Raw genomic sequence first — 18,581 nt, forward strand, 5'->3', positions numbered from 1 at the left:
GTAGATAAAAATATTGAAGAGGAAGACACTGGTAGGGGAAAAAAAGGATTGGTTAAGTAGGCGACAATTAGGAAAGTTTGGGTGAGTACTATGAGATCAAATAGAAAAATGTCAAGGTATGTGAAGAGTAGGAAACAAATCCAGATGCCTCAAAGTTTCATTTTATAAGAGTGAGCAACAAAGGACTTATCTATAGGGTGTGAGGAGGGGAGGGCAGTGCATGTGCTAGTGAACTAGAGAGAAGTATGCAGCAGTGCTGATGAATAAGTAATAATGCTGTTGTTCAAAGAATGAAGTGCAGGATGAAAAGCAAGTCTTGAGGAAAGACAATAAACTTTTTATAATCTTGCTACTCAAAAAAGTAGTTCTTCACAGCAGCATTTGCGTCACCTGAGAGCCTGTTAGAAATGCTGGTTCTTGGGCTCCGCCCCAGACCTACTGGCTCAGGATCTGCGTTTCACCTCAATGAATTCATACACATTAAAGTGCGGGCGAAGACCACACTCTACCCGGGCCGAGTTTGAAATGTTTGCATATTGTAAAAGAATGGCAACAAAATCAACTTCTTAAAAATAAAGGAATATGAGACCTGAATATAATTGTCCCAGGAATTAAAGACGTCAAATTATTATTTTTAAATAAAATTGTTGGCAAAATTCAAACACAGTGGTATTTTAGCCTTAGAAGTTTTGAACATTAACAAGTATGTAAACTTTGTTTTAAAAGGAGATGCTTGAATTAATCATTTGATATAAAATACATGGCCTTTAAACTAATATGCACATTTTTGGTGCTCATGGAATAATTAGACAGTGATAAGACGGCAATGTTTTCTAAATACTGGTTTTAATTTTATGTCATGTTGTGTATTGTGTTGAAAGTACTTAATTTCTGAGCTATGATTTTGGCTTGAAAAAGTTGTTTTGCTAAAGCATTATTTAAAATCATACTTTTATATTTGGAGTCAAAATTGCTGCGGGCGAATTTTCTGATTGTCATTTTTTTGGTCTTGCATCTGTTCAGTCTTTAGTTACAATAACATCCAATGTAAAGCAATGACAAAATCACAAAAGATGTTTTAAATTAACAATTGTATTTCACCTTTTTTTGAGTAGAGTTTAATTTTATCAAGTCTTTTCCCTCTTGTTCTATCCAATTCCATCAGCGTTGCCAACCCTGGACCTGAATCCCTTTATTATTAAACTAAACCAGGCAAAGCCAATCAGGGCCAGTCATATGCCAACTGGTTACAATAGCTGATTCTGATGATGAAATATAACCCAGCGCTCAAGTCAGACCCAAAACAAACAAACAAATTCCTCCAGATTGGATGCCACATGGGCTCACTTGAGACACTGGATATTCGGTATGAATTTTCTAATGGTTAGAATCAGATTGAGTATGAGCTTGCCTTTCAAGAACCATGTAATTTCTGTTCTCTGAAAATAATTTTAGAAAATGTTCCAATACCTTTAGACTCCCCTAGATTCTTGAGCTTGGCCTCTTTACAGTAGTTAATTATATTTATTGTGATGATGTGATATTTGGAACTCTACTTGTTCTTGATGCTTGTGGAACTGATCCAGGCAAAACTCTATGACCACAATAACCACATTAGCCTGGCTCATAACCCCCATATTTTACAAAGTTATTTAGCACTATTCCCTCTCCCTAAAAAGCTTTCAAGATGATAATCTATTTTTTAAATACATAACATTTGAAAGCACTTTTCTGTCTTCCCAGATTAACAAAAATTGCAAAACATTTTCCATTCCGAAAATATGTGATGTAGACTAGGGATTGACTTTAGGTCTAGGCAAACTATTTTACTGCAGAGTTAAATTTGCCATTACTTAACTTTTAAAAAAAAATACACACACACACACACACACACACACACACACACACACACACACTATCTATATCTTTATCTATAGTATATTATAGGTTTTTTTCCTGAAAATCTTGCTGAACTTTAAATGTTGTAACCACCAAATAAATGAATATAAATTTTTAGTGTTCTGTTTGAGGATGCTGCTGCCTCCAACTATTTTGCCTGCTTTGTCATGCTGTTAGGTTAAAATATGTATGATTTGGCCCTGACTGGTTAGCCCAGTCAGAGCATCATCCCAAAACACCAAAGTGGCAGGTTTGGTCTCCACTCAAGGCACATATAGGAAGCATCTAATGAATGAACAGCTAAGTGGAACAACAAATACTTCTTTCTTTTTCTTCCTTCATTTCTCTGTTTCTCTAAAATCAATCAATAAAAAAAAATCAAGAGGAGATATGTTTTTAAATTAATTGAAACATAAGTTGCCTGAGTCAAGGCTTTCTTCTCTGAGGCCTAACCGTGTTTTACATGGATGTGAGGGGATGGCCGAAAGCACAAAAGGATGAGTAGTTTAAATTTTATTTTTACAGATTTGCAAAGCCGTATGCTTAACAGGTACATTCCTTTTCCTCTAGAGATGACTCATAAAGGGACTCATAAAGATGGTCCCTTTAACTTGGCCTCAGGAGGATTCGTGTAGAAAGTGAAAGCATTTTACAAACCACTACAAATCTTGGCCTGAACCACTGAGAGCCTTGGCTTTGAGTCATGACACTTAAAATGGGACAGTCTCACAAATGGTTTAGAAAATTTACAAAGAAGAAACCTTGAGAGAATCTGGCCATTGTACTATTTACTTGCCTAGTAGTACTTATAAATGTAATAATACCCCCTTTGCTTTCTAGTCAATTTGAAGTGCATACTGATTAATGCACAAATATAAAAATTGTCTAATAATTGCATAATCAATGATTTAGTCTTGCTGTAGTCTCATATGCCAATTTTTGCAAGTACCAGAAACTATATCCTAGCACTTTTTTATGTGTGTCACCAGATTGACTTCTGAGCCATAGTGGGTGAATTGGACTTATGTATTTTGGTTGTTTTAGATTTTGCCAATATGTGTATATGCACTTTAATATATAAAAATAATAGTGACACATTAAGATGATTAACAATAAAAAATAAAATTAATATTTTTCATACATTCTAAAAGCTTTTAAATTCTTGTCTTCAGTTCAAATCTCTCTCTTGATTTTAGATTTATTTTCCTCCTTGCTTTATTGAAATGTCTTTATTTATGAATGTCTCTCATACATTTCAGATTTAACTAATTCCTGATTGTCTCCCCAGATGTGCTCATACCTTTTCTCTCTCTTGTTAGTATATGACATTATAATTTATTCAGTTGCCGAAGCACGAAACCTAGGTGCCATCTTTGATGGATCTCTCTCCTTCTTCTGCACAACTGTTGCCTAACTCATAGCTAAATCCTCTTTCTTCTCCAAGATGTATGTCAAGTTCATCTGATTCTCAACTGCTGCCCTGATAGCCTGTTCACTTTGACCACTGCAGTAGTTTTTTTCTCTACTTCTATTCTTTCTTCCAACCAAATCAGTCCCTTCACAACATCTAGAGATCATTTAAAAATGTATACTATGTCATACTTTTTTTCTTTATATGAAGGCTCTCTATTCACTTAAAATAAAATCCTAACTGCTTACCATAGGCTACACAGCTGAAGAGACATCTGCCTCATCCGTGTAAAGTCATGCCACTCACCAACTTCTGCCATGGTGACCCCCTTTTGTGGTTTGAATTGTGCTTTTTATTTCCAATAAGAAAACACTGTTGGTGCCTGTGAATGTAACCTTACTTAAAAATTGGTTATTGTGAATGTAATCAAGTTAAGATGAGTCATCCAGTGGGTCCTACTCCAATATGACTGGAGTATCTGTAAGAAGAGAAGATAGCCACGTGAAGACATAGACACACAGGGATAACACCATGTGATGAGAGAAGCAGAGATGAAATTGATGTGACAGCAAGCCAGGGAAAGCAAAGGATTCGAAGGTACCATCAGAAGCCACCAAAGGTCAAGGAAGCATTCTGTTGAGAATGTCAGGGAGTGTGGCTCAGAGGACATCTCAAGAAAATTAGCTTCTGTTGTTTTAAGCCAGCAAATTGGTGGTACTTGATTTCATCAACTCTAAGAAAGAAATCTACCTCTTTCTGCTTCCCGGACACAGAGTTTCTACATACATGGTTCCAACTGCCCAGATCATTCTTTTCCACTTTCATTTTTCTAACTTGAATTCAGTCTTTCCGGTCTTTGTTTAAATATTACATCTTCAGAGATGCCTTCTTTGACTCCTCAGCATGAATTCATTGACTCTGCTTATCTTCTCGTGGCACGTGCCGACTGGAAAGACCCAGTGGTTGTTGGGGACCTTTCAAGACCTGTCTCCCTGTCTGTTACATCTCTTAGACCAGTGGTTCTCAAACTTTTTGAAATCAGGGCACATTTAAAATTCTACAAATAATTGTAGGCTCACTATATACAAATTTCAGAAAAATATTATAATAATTAAGTCAAATATTAAAGAAAAATATTATAAAGTTCAAGCATGCTTTTATGGTAATAAAAAATATGACAAAATTTAATTTATTCTGACATTAAAAAACATTTTTATGTTAAATTTTTTGAGTTTTAGAATTCATAAAAACTTTTTAGAATTCATAAAAAAGGGGTTAAAAATTAAAAATGACAAAAAAGTTATCTTTTTATATGTTTATAGATATATCTTAGTAAGATTTAGTAAATTTGGCAGGTCCTGGTGCAAATGTGTTTTTTCATTCTTGCATTTATGAGAAACATGAGCCTGATGTGTCCAATGTGTGGGCATATATTTGAAAGGCAAACTCTCATTTCCTTGTCAATAAATTGAAGAATTCCTCTTTTTTTACTCTTAATTGTGTTGAGTTCAGAAAACTCCCACCATACATATCATCTTAACTTTACACAAACAAAGGATAGAAGAAACTTGCCTCCAGTCTTTCCAGGGAAGGGTGGGGTAGTGTAAACAATCTACACCACAGCTTAACAGCCTTTTGCAACCTAATCAGGCAAGTGAGGTAGGGGCTTTGGGAGACTGTCAGCCTACAGCCAATTCACCACACCTCTGTCTCCAAAAATCTAAACTCCAAAAACCCTGTTGGTTTTTTGGTCCCCAAAGGCACATATGTCTCTGGAATACCACAGGGCACACCTGGAAATCTTCTAGGGTGCACCAGTGTGCCCTGGAGCACACTTTGAAAACCACTGTCTTAGATCAAGCCTCTGGACATATCCTGAAACCACGTTGCCATCAAACACACAAGGCCACTGTTTTAAGGCCTTTCTCCTGACTGCATGCTTTGCTCCTCCTTTACGTTGATACCAGACTTGAACATGATTTTATTATAGAGACTTTTCTAGACTACCCTAGTCAATGCACTTCCAGACTCCATCACACACAGCCCTGTTTATTTTTCCAGATAAATTCTAAAGCATATGTTCATTTGGTTTTTATCAATCATCTCCTCTGTCCACACAAACACATATCTAAGAGACTTGTTGGGCGGATAAAATATATTATGCTCACTTTGTTAAAGATGGTGCTGCCCACATGGAAGCCGTCGCCCAGATGATATTAATGTGTGTTGGGGGCAGGCTGTGGGCAGGCAGGATCCTTGTAGCCTGGGGTTCGTTTTGGGATTAAGCCTTTCCCACCCTTTTTGATGTGGGGTGGTACAATCCCATCATGCCTCAGATAGGTGACTTTGTATTAGAGACTTCCCTATTTTGTATATTGGATTAAAGTTTTGATTTCTACACTATAGAATGGGGTCAGAACGGGAGCTTGCTCTCTTGGTTCCTGAGATTAGCATTAGAGCAGAGAGCAGAGAAAGGCCACGTGGAAGAGGCCAGGAGAAGCAGCCAAGATGGAGAAGTGTTGAGTGAGAAGCCAGTTTGTGCAGAGTTTGTGTAGGGAGAAGGAAGGAGATGGGGAACAGAGGTGAATAAGTCTGGTGAGCTAGAAACCTTTGATTCTAGGAAACTCGGATAAGTCAGTAGCTTTGTGAGCACTGAATGTGAGTGGGTTTTGGAGCCCAGTGTGTGTTTTTACTTGCCCGCTGGGTGCAAGCTAGGATTAAAAATGATGGCCCATCAGTTTTTGGCTCCGTTGTTTCTTTACCGACTGTCCGAATCCAATGCGAACCTGCATGGGCCAGGCAGCTGTGATGGTAGCCCTGGCTACTGGCCTTACAAGACTAACTACATATATCATTTTAAAATCACTGTTTACCAGTCTCTAGAATAGTGACAAGCAGGTAGAAAGTGTTCCAGAAATAAGAATTCAAGGATGAATGAATGAGTGAATATTAATTAATGCTCTTTGGAATTTTTTTTAAGTTTTGGATAAAATGGTCAGTGTTGTTGATTTTTATTATCATTGTGTGTGTGTTTTATTCACTGAAAATAAAGTATGAAGCATTTTCATTTTATTAATGTAACTTTGATAATGAAAAAGCCATGTTAAAAAAAAGTGCCATTGCTTCCCCAATGACTTGCTGTCACATAATACCCAGTAGAAAATGATAAACCAAGGAATTTGCATCTGGCATTACACTTTGGCAAAAAAAAGCACTTTGTTTTGTCAATCAGGATTTCTCACATGTTTGATGAATGATAAGTATCTGAAGTGAATAGAATAATTATCAATGCCTTCAGGGTTTGACTAGGTTTGCTTAGGTAGGTGTTTCTGGTTTTGTTTTTGCCAGAGACTTAGCAGTTTAAAAATGGCTATATATAAATATGGATTTCACATTTTAGTGCAAACTTAAAATCCCTGAATATTTTTACAAGTGGGATTCTTGAATGTTTCTAAATTTCAAAGAGTTCCATTTAGCTCAACTACTCGGAAAATATGAGGTCATGAATCATTTCAGTTATATTGTCACATGCATAAAACATGCTTATAACATAGTAAATACTGTGTCTTTTTGTGAATCTTCTTGCCTTAGCACATTCAAAGAATAAAAAGTGATAAAGGGAAACAAATTGAGTACAATATTTTTATACTTGGCAAAATATATCTATGTTGATGAGCATGATATGCATAGGATTTCATTTTCTGCTCAAATGTGTTATGGTATATTTAGCACTGTATTTACAAATATTGAGGAAAAAAAACATTAAAAGCCATAAATATTCAGAGGTTTTATGACAAAGATTTTTATATATATCATATATATACATAAGATCTAGTTAAAAGGCTGAAGTTCTATATAGGAGAACTTCATCTTTCTCACTATGTTAGAGTAGGTAGCTAAGCAGACATGAACCAGGAGAGGGAGACAAAAAGGGAAGATAATATCAACCTTAAACATAACGATCAGCTGATAACCAGATAGCTGACTGGTTCTCAGGCCTCTGGCCCAAGTGCAGCTACACACCAATGCTGAGCATGCACAATGGGACTGGAAGACAAAGCAATGACTGATATTTGACCTTCCGGTGAGGATGTCATGAAAGAGCAAAATGATAGAAAAGAACGTGCGCGTGGTCTCAAAATACAAACATCTGGCCCTGGCCAGTTGGCTCGGTGGTAGAGCGTCGGCCTGGCGTGCAGGAGTCCCGGGTTTGATTCCCGGCCATGGCACACATGAGAAGCGCCCATCTGCTTCTCCACCCCTCCCCCTCTCCTTCCTCTCTCTCTCTTCCCCTCCCGCAGCCAAGGCTCCATTGGAGCAAAGTTGGCCTAGGTGCTGAGGATGGCTCTGTGGCCTCTGCCTCAGGCGCTAGAATGGCTCTGGTTGCAACAGAGCGATGCCCCAGATGGGCAGAGCATCGCCCCCTGGTGGGCGTGCCGGGTGGATCCCGGTTGGGCACATGCGGGAGTCTGTCTGACTGCCTCCCCATTTCCAACTTCAGAAAAATACAAAAAATAAACAAACAAACAAAAAGAAAAAACAAACAAACATCTAAGCATATGAATTCCCACTAACGGCAGAGATGTGCACATGCGATGGGTGGAAAGAAACAAACCCCACGGGGAGGAGGAGCCAGGTGGCAAGGGAGGTCCAAGGTCAAACACAGCACCCAGACAGGTCTGAGTGCCCACTTGGAAATCTTCCAAGTACATATTTTCTTTGTTAAATAGCTTTGCTGTTTGTATCCCTCTCTCTCTGAAATCATTCTCTCGAAAAGATATGAGCCTAGGAACTCAGCACAATACCCTGGAGCCAGTGACAATTACTCTTCAGTCAGCTGAAATCTAACTTTTCCTATCATAGATCAAATTTCATTTGTCTATCAATAACCTGAAGCTTTGGGTGGATCTTGTGAGAGCTAAAAACATTAATAATTTTCCTTCCACCTTCTAAGTTCTTCTAAACGGGCTAATATTGCAAGCAACACTCTGTGGCAGATGCAAAACTGTCTGACACAATTTGAGCTTTCTATACTAACAATGTCTAACCTATTCGGGTACTCTCTCCTCCATGAGACAAAACTTTATATAGACTTAGACAATGTTAAAAAAATAAATAAATAAACGGGCTAATAATCAAATTAACAGAGACAGTTTAACAGGAGAAATGTCGAAGTTTTAATACATGTGCATGGGAATCCACATAGGCATGGAATTCCAAAGACAATGAGGCAGCAGTGGGTATACAAGATATTCTGGACGAAGGAGAAAGTGGCGGCGGGGAGGGGGCGATTAGATATCTGAATTGAGAATGGGGTGACTTACAGGTAGTTGAGGAAGACGGGGAACATACATGGCAGAAAAATTCTTATTAGGTGACTAAAAAACAATGGAACACAGTGGGTATCCAGCTGACAGACCACTATCTAAACCCTCTATTTACCCTACAATTCAAATGAGGCTAAGATGACATGCTAAGATCTCCTTCCTGAAGCAGGTGTCTCTGTCTGAACCTCCTGGGCAAGAAAATGGGAAGAATCAAAGATTTCTTCTGAGTCTTTTATATCTTAATAAACAACTTAAAATTAATATCCTAAAAATGCAGCTTTGAGGTGGCAAATCTTTGGTCCCTTCCAACTCAAATAGGCTATTCAGAGACAATTCAAAGAGAGAACTGGGTTTGCCCACACTTGAGTGGGTTTTTAGCATGTATAAACCATAATATGTTTAATAAAATGAGGACTGTTTAATGTACAGCATCTCCTCTTTGTCATGAACATTCCTTGGAAAGGCATGTCATATCAATTCTGTAACTAGCAGATTGAATTTCTGGGGGTGCAGATCATTACTGCAATTCCCACCGCCAGGTGTGAGGTGACACGACCTCATGCAGGACCCCTCAGAAAGAGAGCTTTTATAGACTGGCTGAGTTCAAGGGTGATGGCATTCCCTGAAATGGAACTCTGAACTTTAGTAAGGTCATTTCCATTTAGGGTCTAGGCTAAATGTCAAGAAAGAGGTTGCTTTATTCAGAAGACTGGTAACTTATCCTAATTGCAAAAGTCGACGCTGGGACCACTGAGCAAACTTCATGAGGCCATGTGCTTTTCTCTACAGCTTGCTGGGTCCCCACTACCAGGAGTTGACATGGACTTCAAAAGAAAGACAAAAAGCACAGTACACCTGCGAATTAAACACAGGGAGGATACACATGCTTCATTATTGGGTGCCTTGGGGCCAAATAGGATCCAGACCTCTACCACCTGTTCTTAGGCATGTTCCCTCACACACACTTTTTTTTTTTTTGCCCTTATGTAATTGGAACAAGAAAAAATAAAAAATAGACTGAGGAGATGCAAAAGCATGAGGGATGTGGCTTCTAGCCTGAACTGTCATCCTCTCATCTGCTCTATTTTCACATCTTTTTTCCTTTGAAGTTACCAGTCCAGGTTTAGATGCTGCCTCCCTAAGTCTATCATCCTAGGAAGTATAATCGATAATCTATAAACTTTATTCTTTGTGTGATTGTTCAAAGGGATGATATTTTTCAGACATATTGAAAGCCACTATTTTTTTTTCTTCTGGAGAACCAAAAGAAAATACTGTTTGATTGATCTTACTAGTTCAAATAGCTCCAAGTCAAATTCATGACAATTTCACCATTCAAAGATGAAGTGCTTTGCACAAAATTTCAGCCAATTGATTCTGTTACAGGGAAAACCACAGGCCTCAGATAACCTCATTTGTACTGAGACCCATGATCTCAAGTCTAGATTTAGTACATGACTGAACTTCTGTTTCACCTTTCCTAAAGTATCATCAGCCAGCCTGGAATTTTCTGGTCAAACACCAGGAAAGTAATCTTTCACCTGGGCTCTCTCCATCATTCCACACCCCCCAGCCGCACCCATAGAAAGAAGAGGCAGCCTGCATTCAAAAACCTTGCTATTCTCTTCTCCTCAAAAGATAAAGATGTTCTGGTCTAAAAATAACCCTTTCTTTTCTTCTGTTAATAGTTGCCTTGCCTCACCTATCTTTCTATAAAACCCTTCCATTTTGTACAACCTGAATTCAGAAACTGAATAATAAAGCCAATTAGATCTTCAAATTTATTCAGTCCATTTTGTTTTTTTTAAACCTTGCAATTTCTCTAAGAATATTACTGTGTTCAACTACATGCTACAAATCTGGTCCCAGGACTTTTGCCTACAATAAGTCTAAGGAACCTCTTTCTTGAACATAGCAACAGTACACAATTTTGAGGAACTTGGGCGCACATTGTATGCTTATGTTGAGGTATTATTTTCACTAGTTCATCTTGTCCCTGACTTGGCCAGGGAAATTTAACACTTTACTTTGATGAATGATTGTTGTTGATTAGTACTCTAATGCAGCATTCATAGAATTGCTGGAAGGATTACAAAGAATTGGCCACAGTAGAAATCCACATCTCTATAGTAATCTTTTAAAAATGAGATAATCAGGCCATTTCTGAGCCCAATTCTAGACTCTCTTTCTCCCCTGCATTGTGCGGTGGTGAGTGGAACCTGAAGCCAGTCTTGCACTGTGCTTGTTGCTTCAGAAAATCGCCCTATTAGTTTGCTGGGGTTGCTAATTACGAAGTGATGCGGCTCCTCTGTGACGGCACCTCCACAGAGGAACCTGTTTGTAATTAAAGCCTTCTCACTGCCCCAGCTTTTGTCCTCAGACACATCCGTCGTCTCATCCGGCTTTCTGTTTCCCTTTGGTAAAACGAAACACAGAAACAGACCCCACCGCATCCATCACAGCAATATAAGGTTTGAAGAGATGCTAGCAAATTTTCATTTGCAAGAAATCTAAGGCTGCTCTTAAGTAACATTTGTTTTAATAATGTGAAAACTAAGTTGTTTTTTTCTCTGCAGAATTACACTTGTCACACATGAACATTCTAAGTTTTTAGTGCAATCCATTCGTTATTTTTTATACCCCAAGCCCTCTAGTAAGTATTAGAAAACCACATCACATATTGTTTATGAGGTCTGCATTTGCGTGTGGGTCTTTGATTTGACTGACAGCTATGGATGAACCCAGAGCCAGATAAAGCTGTGGGGAGCACACGTGTGTGGGTAGGAAGGGTGCATGCAAACGTGATACTAGTTTACATGCAATTTTTCTTTGCCTTCTGATCTGCTTTGTTTCTGCTAGAAAAATATATCTTATTTGGGGAGGAAGTGAAGTCCACTTAGCAGATGTTCTTCTGGGGAAGAAGAGACCCCAGTTTTGGTCCCAGTTCTCCTGTTTCTTGTCACTGCCTTCTCTGGCAAGTCCCTGAACTTCTCTTGGGTCATAGTTGTAGTCTCTCCAGAGTAGAGAGGTTTCAAGTGTGAGATTTAATAACATGCATTTTAATGTGTCTGCAAAGTGATGTGGGAGAATTATATGACATTCTTCTAGAGAATGAGATCATCCTTTTTTGTTGTTTGGAAGGATCTAGCTGGTTTTTTTTGTTTTTATTTTTTTGAGCACACAGTGGTTGGTTTGGTTGCCTGCTTGCTGGTAATATTTTAGCAAATTGAATGTGGAGAAAGAAAGGCAGCAAGATTATAGCTTGCTTTCTGACTCAATAGATACTTAGGACAAATCTGAGTAAGTCGTTCTCATCATTATTTTTAGAGATGAGAAAAGCGAGGATCAAATAAGCTTCATAACCTGCCTGTACATCACAGAGCTGGCACAGCAGTGAGTTTGTACCCAGTGTTCCTTCTATCCCCATTTGCCATGGCTGCCAGCTCAGTTGCCTGTTTCTTGCTTCCATGGGTATCTGGTGGACTGCTTTAACCAAACAAGGTGACACAGGTATGGGAATACCAAGGCATCCTGTTCTAGCAGGCCTGGTGGCTGTGAAATTTTGATCTGGGCAAAAAGATCCTCTGGCTTCCCGGTTCTTCTTTTTGCCCCCCCCCCCCAGGAGTTGACTTGTTTTCTGTTTGTGGGGAGCTTGTTTGATCATTTAGGAATGTGTTTTCCTGCGCACGCTGAAAGAGGAAGCTGCTGTCATCGTGTGAAAACAGAGCCTCATCCAGTGTTTAGCTTCCTCCACAGTGACCTTGGCTGTGTCTCCTCCGAGCAGTGAGACCAATATATGCAGAAAAGAAGTGGCCCAGGGAAAGGGCAGTGTTTATTAAAGGATCTAATTGGGTCCATTGGTTAATGCTTCCTGGATACCAACAATACATATTCTTTGATTCTTCAGCATAATCCAATGCTGTCTATTTTATTTTATTAAACACATGTTAGAGTCTAATCTGGAATCAAGAATTTGTCCCAATAAATATCTATAGCAGAGACAGTAGTGTTAAAGAGGGTTATTAACTGGAAGGAGGGAATGACTCAAAAAATCATCTTAAAAATTATTAATATATGGATTTTATTAATGATGGTCTGACTGTCTTCAGAGGCCAATTAATGCCCAGCAGTGTATAAAGTTCTCTAAATTTTGACAGTTTTTTTAACACAGAAAAATATTGAGAAAATGGTAGAAGTGGCTTGCCTTCATTAGAAATCTTATTTTACTCATCGCAGGGTGTGAATTTACCCTACTCTGACTTTAGCCAATGACCGCACCAAGTAAAAGTATTAGCATCTTAGAAACTAGCTATGCACTACTCTAAGTTTTTAACTATGAACAATCTCACTGTAATTCGAAAGATTTCAAAGAATTAACTTTAATAGAATCTGGTGAAGACTCATTCCACTGCTTTCTAATTCATTGTATTTGGTAGTAATTTTGTGGGCAATTCCATGTGTTGTGGTTTTGGATGCCTAAAAACCAAGTATGAATTTGGTACTGGAGCAGAACTAACGGAGAGTGATGGCATACATGCATATGCAAATAGGTGGTAAACCATTGAGTAGGAAAGATATTGATGAAAGAAAAGAAAAGCAAGCAAATGACAAGGATGTCAAGGTGGTTAGGGAAGAAAGAAAGAAGGAATTGTTATCCAGCTACAAGGTAACAATTCTGGTTAATTCTCTGAGGGCTATCTAAGTCTGATGAGAAAGCAGCAAGAAAATGTTGAAATTCTCAGTTAAGAAAAAAAATTATGCCTTGGCTGGTTGGCTCAGTGGTAGAGCATCGGCCTGGTGTGCAGGAGTCCTGGGTTCGATTCACAGCCAGGGCACACAGGAGAAGCGCCCATCTGCTTCTCCACCCCTCCCCCTCTCCTTCCTCTCTGTCTCTCTCTTCCCCTCCCACAGCCAAGGCTCCATTGGAGCAAAGTTGGCCCGGGTGCTGAGGATGGCTCCATGACCTCTGCCTCAGGTGCTAGAATGGCCCTGGTTGCAACAGAGCAATGCCCCAGATGGGCAGAGCCTCACCCCCTGGTGGGCATGCCGGGTGGATCCCGGTCGAGCGCATGCGGAAGTCTGTCTGACTGCCTCCCCGTTTCCAACTTCAGAAAAATACAAAAAAAAAAAAAAAAAAGATTAGTAGGGTCTCTTTTTTCCTTTATTAATGGTAACATTTCTTGATGAGACTGTCTACCTCTCTAGCTTTTTCTCAGCTGCGCTCACGCCGTCTATTGCATTCAGGTCCCTAGTTTTCAAGCTTCTTCAGTCTAAGAAGGGACATTCTCTCACCTAGCACAATGGGCAAACCATCAGAATGGACTAGAAGGGAGACACTGGTTTTGATGAGAAAATAATGAGGACAAACACCATAAAGAAATGACTGATTCTTATTAGAAAAATGGAAAGAAAAAAAAATATGTCTCAGGCATCAACACTTCCTGACACCAGCATGTCAAACACAAACCCGAGAGAGTGCATTTTGAAAATCACTTGCTTATGATACAGTGGAAGTGAGCTTGCACTTAGCTTACTGTTAAACTTTTCAAACCCATTTTCTTGCTTATAACCACCCACTAAGTGTTTCATTTTTAAATACACTGCTCAAAAAAATTAGGAGATATTTCAAAAATGAATATGAAGCTATAAAATATCCTCTAATTTTGGTGAGCAGCATATATATATATGTATATTTCCAAAATTTCAGTTATAGCATAGTGCTATGACAAATTTCTCCATATCTTCTTTAAACTTTCATTATTTTCACCTAATATTTTAATTCGATTTGATCTGCTTTTTAAAGTAATTTTTTAGATAAGAACCTGCAATACATAAAAAAAAACAACAAACTCAGTATTGTGCTTCATAATACAAGAAAATCTTAAGTGTAAGGACAATGCTGTTGATTACATTAAATTTTAAAATAACAACAATAAACAAGAAAACAGACGAACCAGGCAGTGTAGTTAATATTCAGAAAGACATATTCTTAGGAAATTGGCTGTTTGGGAGGGTAGCAGGGGCTGCAGAAACTGGGAGTAATATTCTATGAAGAGTCCGAGCAAGAGCAGTTTAGGTGAAAAAAATTGGACCTTCTCTCACCTCTGAGTAGTTCAAGAGGCTTTACCACTAGCTGCGCATATTAAACTCCTGTTCAGATTTTTTTTGTACCAGCATTGTAACCAACAGTGGAATAAAAAAGTGACTTAAAGGGAAGGATATGGGAAAATCTCTTATAGTTGAAATACCAAAACCAAGAATAAAAATTATTACCACTAAAACCCACTTCTAAGAAAGCACTAAAATTTTATTTCCTGAGATTTGACTCAAAAGTCTGCAAAAAAAAAGAATTCTCTGATTTTCACTGAAGTAAACACAGAATTTTCTGCTTGAGTGCTACAATAATATCTGTGAAATCGAGGTTGGATTGTACTAGTTATATCATAGATGAATGTGTGAAGAATATGTAGGTATTAATGGCACTATAGAAAGTTTGTACATCACTGATGACAATCTCTTGTACCACATTCCAGAAAACCCTGTATGGACAAAGATACATATTTGTACCCCTTGCCTATTTTTAACCATACTTCTTCCTTCTGACCCTTGTATGCTAAGCACATTCTATGGGACTCTTCTTCGTCCAGTGAACTTTGTGATCAAAGGCCTGCCCTTCTCGCCTGTGAGGGCAGAGGATGTTATTTTACCAGCCTGTTTGAAACTGAGCTCTCTTTATTGGTTGCATCTCTTGAGAAATATAAGAATGTGGCAGAGACTCAAAATAACTGGATTAGCTACATACTTGAGTTAGCTTGGAAAATAATATGTATGCACTGGGAATAAACGTGTCCTTCTATCTCACCTCCTTTCATATAAGCAAACACTTGGATATCAGCTCTGGGGATATGAGGGAGAGAATTTAACATACGTGTAATAAACAAATGTCTCAGAAAGACTATTTTTGGAATCCTAAAAAAAGGAAATGGTCAGTCCATTCTTTTGGCTTACTATGCATAAAATCAATAAAGAGCCTTTGATTTAAGGGAGGATCTTGTCTCCTCACAGGCTTACTGCACCAGGCTGCAGGGATGCCAGATGGTGAGATAAGCCATCCCTATCCTTGAGAACTTCTTTAGAAAGACATTAGAGAAAAAGTAATGCCAACATCTTCCCAGGCCCCTGATGTTGAACCGTAAGAGTGCTAGGCTGCAATCTTGACTTGTATGTAGAGGGAGGGAGGCTCTGCTCAGCCTCTGGTCTATTGTCACTTGAACTGACCAAGCTTGTTACCAGCACTGAACCAGGCTTACAAACTCTTGCTGATTTGATTTCTAACCTTACTCCACTTTATGCCTCCTACTATCCTCTATGCTGAGCCTCACTCTTGAGAGTCACTCTGAACACAGTTAGTAACTACTACACTTGGGCCCTGACTTCCTCTTATTGGTCTCCTGTTTATTCTTTTAGAACCAGAGGTCTACTTTACGCCACGTTTATAAACGATTGATTCCAGAGTGTTTTACTTCAAGGCTTCCCAACTTCCCTAGGATTCTACCAGGACACAGGGCTTTCATCTATCAAGGTCTCCAGGAAGGAGACGTCTTCGCTTATGGCAGGACTCCTCTTAAATCTTGAAGGGAGAAATAGGCAACAGTACATCGGTTTCTATATCTGGATAGTGGAACCCAAGACCATTCTTAGCTTGCTAAAAATAACACAAAAATAACACTGAGTTAAACATGCAATGTGTGCTTATAAAAACATGCATGGGAAGTTCCCTCTCTGAATGGTATTAAGTAAAGTCATATATAACCTTTCAGATGAAACAGAGGAAAGGCAATTAAAGAAGATTTTAACAAACCATTCATCTTATATTAATTGGAAATGTAAAGTACTTGAAGCTAAAGAAAAGTGACAGATAAAGAAGTAAAACTAATATGATCAAGCTGAAATAAACCCTGGTCATCAGCAAAGACACTTAGCTTTTTCAAAAGAAATGCTTCTGGATAATGTTTCCTGGAAACCAGATGGGAAGTAAGATTAGCTATTTTCTATCCAAAATAACTTGTGTTTTTGTCATTATAATGTAACATTTGCAGAAAATCAACAATATGCTGGCCTTCTGTTAAGCATGGGCCCATGTAAAATGATTTTATTCAGTGTGAGACAATAATAATCACAGAAGTCCAAGCCTAGGGCCACATTGAAGGTTAGAAACAGAAATTAGAACAGGAAGGGGCATGAGAGAAGAAAATTACATATTAAAGCCAAATGAGCAATAAAACTTAATTAAAACTACAGTCCTACATTATTAAAAATGATAGCAAAATTGGAGCATATTACAATAACACTTCATTAATATAACAACTTCTGGGATTCACGTGTCCCACAGAAGTGAATTTCCAGATAACTGAAGTTTACCCAATTGCTAGATCAATTTTCAACCTAACAATTTTTTTCTGGATTCAGCCAAGAATGCTTTGTATGTTTCTCTAGCCTTCCTAAAAGAGATAATTAATCATATTTTGGTCCTTAACTGACAACTTAGAGAAAACATTATTAGCATTTATTATCATTTTACTGATCTTACAATGTAATGTCCAAAGCTGGGCACTTTAAAGTGTGAAAGCAACCCTCTGAGTAACTGTGCTAGGACTCAGGTTTAAATGGGCTCTGTCCCAGGAAGATCGGGGTCACGCTACAACTCTGGCCTATCATAAAGGATCCTGCATGCAATGTTGTTTTCCAAAATCTTCTGCTCTTGAGAGGCAGGGCTGTCACTTTGCTGCCATCTAACAGGCCTCTTGTCTCAAACTTCTTCTAGTTTACCACTTCAAATGGTACACAGTCAAACAGGAAATCAGACTGCCAATCTAGTTCAGAAATATATATTAAATAACTAGCGTATGTCTCAGAGTCAGAGCGGAAGAGTGGTATAAGTGACCTTTATATGTGGATTCAGGGGAGTGAACAGAGGTCTAAGGTTAAGTAGGGCTGGGTGTTATGTAAAACATATGTTTTTGAAGTCATGTGAAGAATCGCACTGCATATCATCTCTAACGTTTCTTTGCTGTCACTAAGGTAGATTTTGTTCTTCATGATTTACCATGCGAATAAAGGAAGCTATTGTGGGTGTCTCCCCTGGAACACTTCAGTGACTACAGGGATGTGCACGGGTTGGTGGCAGCCCACAGTCAATGTTTGCACCACCTCACCACAATGTCTTGTCTGAATAAGTGGGGATAATGGTATAGCAATAATTGCCAAGACATACGAGATGCCAGGCACTCTCCTAAGCCAATGACATGTATCAACACATGTGTTCTACCGTTATTCGTGAAATAGTGTGATTTTAAAGCTCAAGTTATATTAAATAATTCTAATAATATCATAAATAATGCTGTAGTGAACGTTGCTCCCAAGCAGGAGGAACTTGATAGATGAAAAAGCCCTGTGTCCTGGTAGAATCCTAGGGAAGTTGGAAAACCTTGAAGTAAAACACTCTGGAATCAATCGTTTATCAACTTTTCAAGAAGTGACTTTCCTTGGTGAAAATGTCAGGATTCAAACATCCCAAGTAAATCTTGTTTCTATCATCATCATTTTAGGGACAAAAGCACAAAAATTCCGCTCCTAAAGATGTTTATCATCAATTTTACTACCACGATCTGTGTGTTATTAAGATAGCCACTTCATCATGCCCGTGATCATGTGCTGGACAGGTGTTGGCAAGAGCCAGCTGGCCTTGCACCTGCTCCTTAAAAGCAAGTTGGGAGTAAATGAAGTTGGCAGACTGTGTACTCATCTTTCTATTACTTTACATTACAGAAAGACATTTACTTTGTGTTTATATGGGAAATGTTTCTGAGATGTCAATTCTCTCTCTTTTTTTTTTTTTTTTTTGGAAAAAAAAAGGCTGACTTTAGTAATTCATGTCTAGTTTA

The 18,581-nt window shown here is 38.5% G+C and overlaps 1 non-coding gene across 1 annotated transcript; it reads left to right on the forward strand.

Moving 5' to 3' along the window:
- The first annotated feature begins 8,288 nt into the window (after window positions 1–8,288).
- LOC136404703 (small nucleolar RNA SNORA28) lies at window positions 8,289–8,412 on the forward strand. The gene has a single exon (XR_010751411.1). It is a non-coding gene; the product is annotated as a small nucleolar RNA SNORA28 (small nucleolar RNA).
- The last annotated feature ends 10,169 nt before the right edge of the window (window positions 8,413–18,581 follow it).

Source organism: Saccopteryx leptura, chromosome 4 (assembly GCF_036850995.1).
Source record: "Saccopteryx leptura isolate mSacLep1 chromosome 4, mSacLep1_pri_phased_curated, whole genome shotgun sequence".
NCBI lineage: Eukaryota > Metazoa > Chordata > Mammalia > Chiroptera > Emballonuridae > Saccopteryx > Saccopteryx leptura.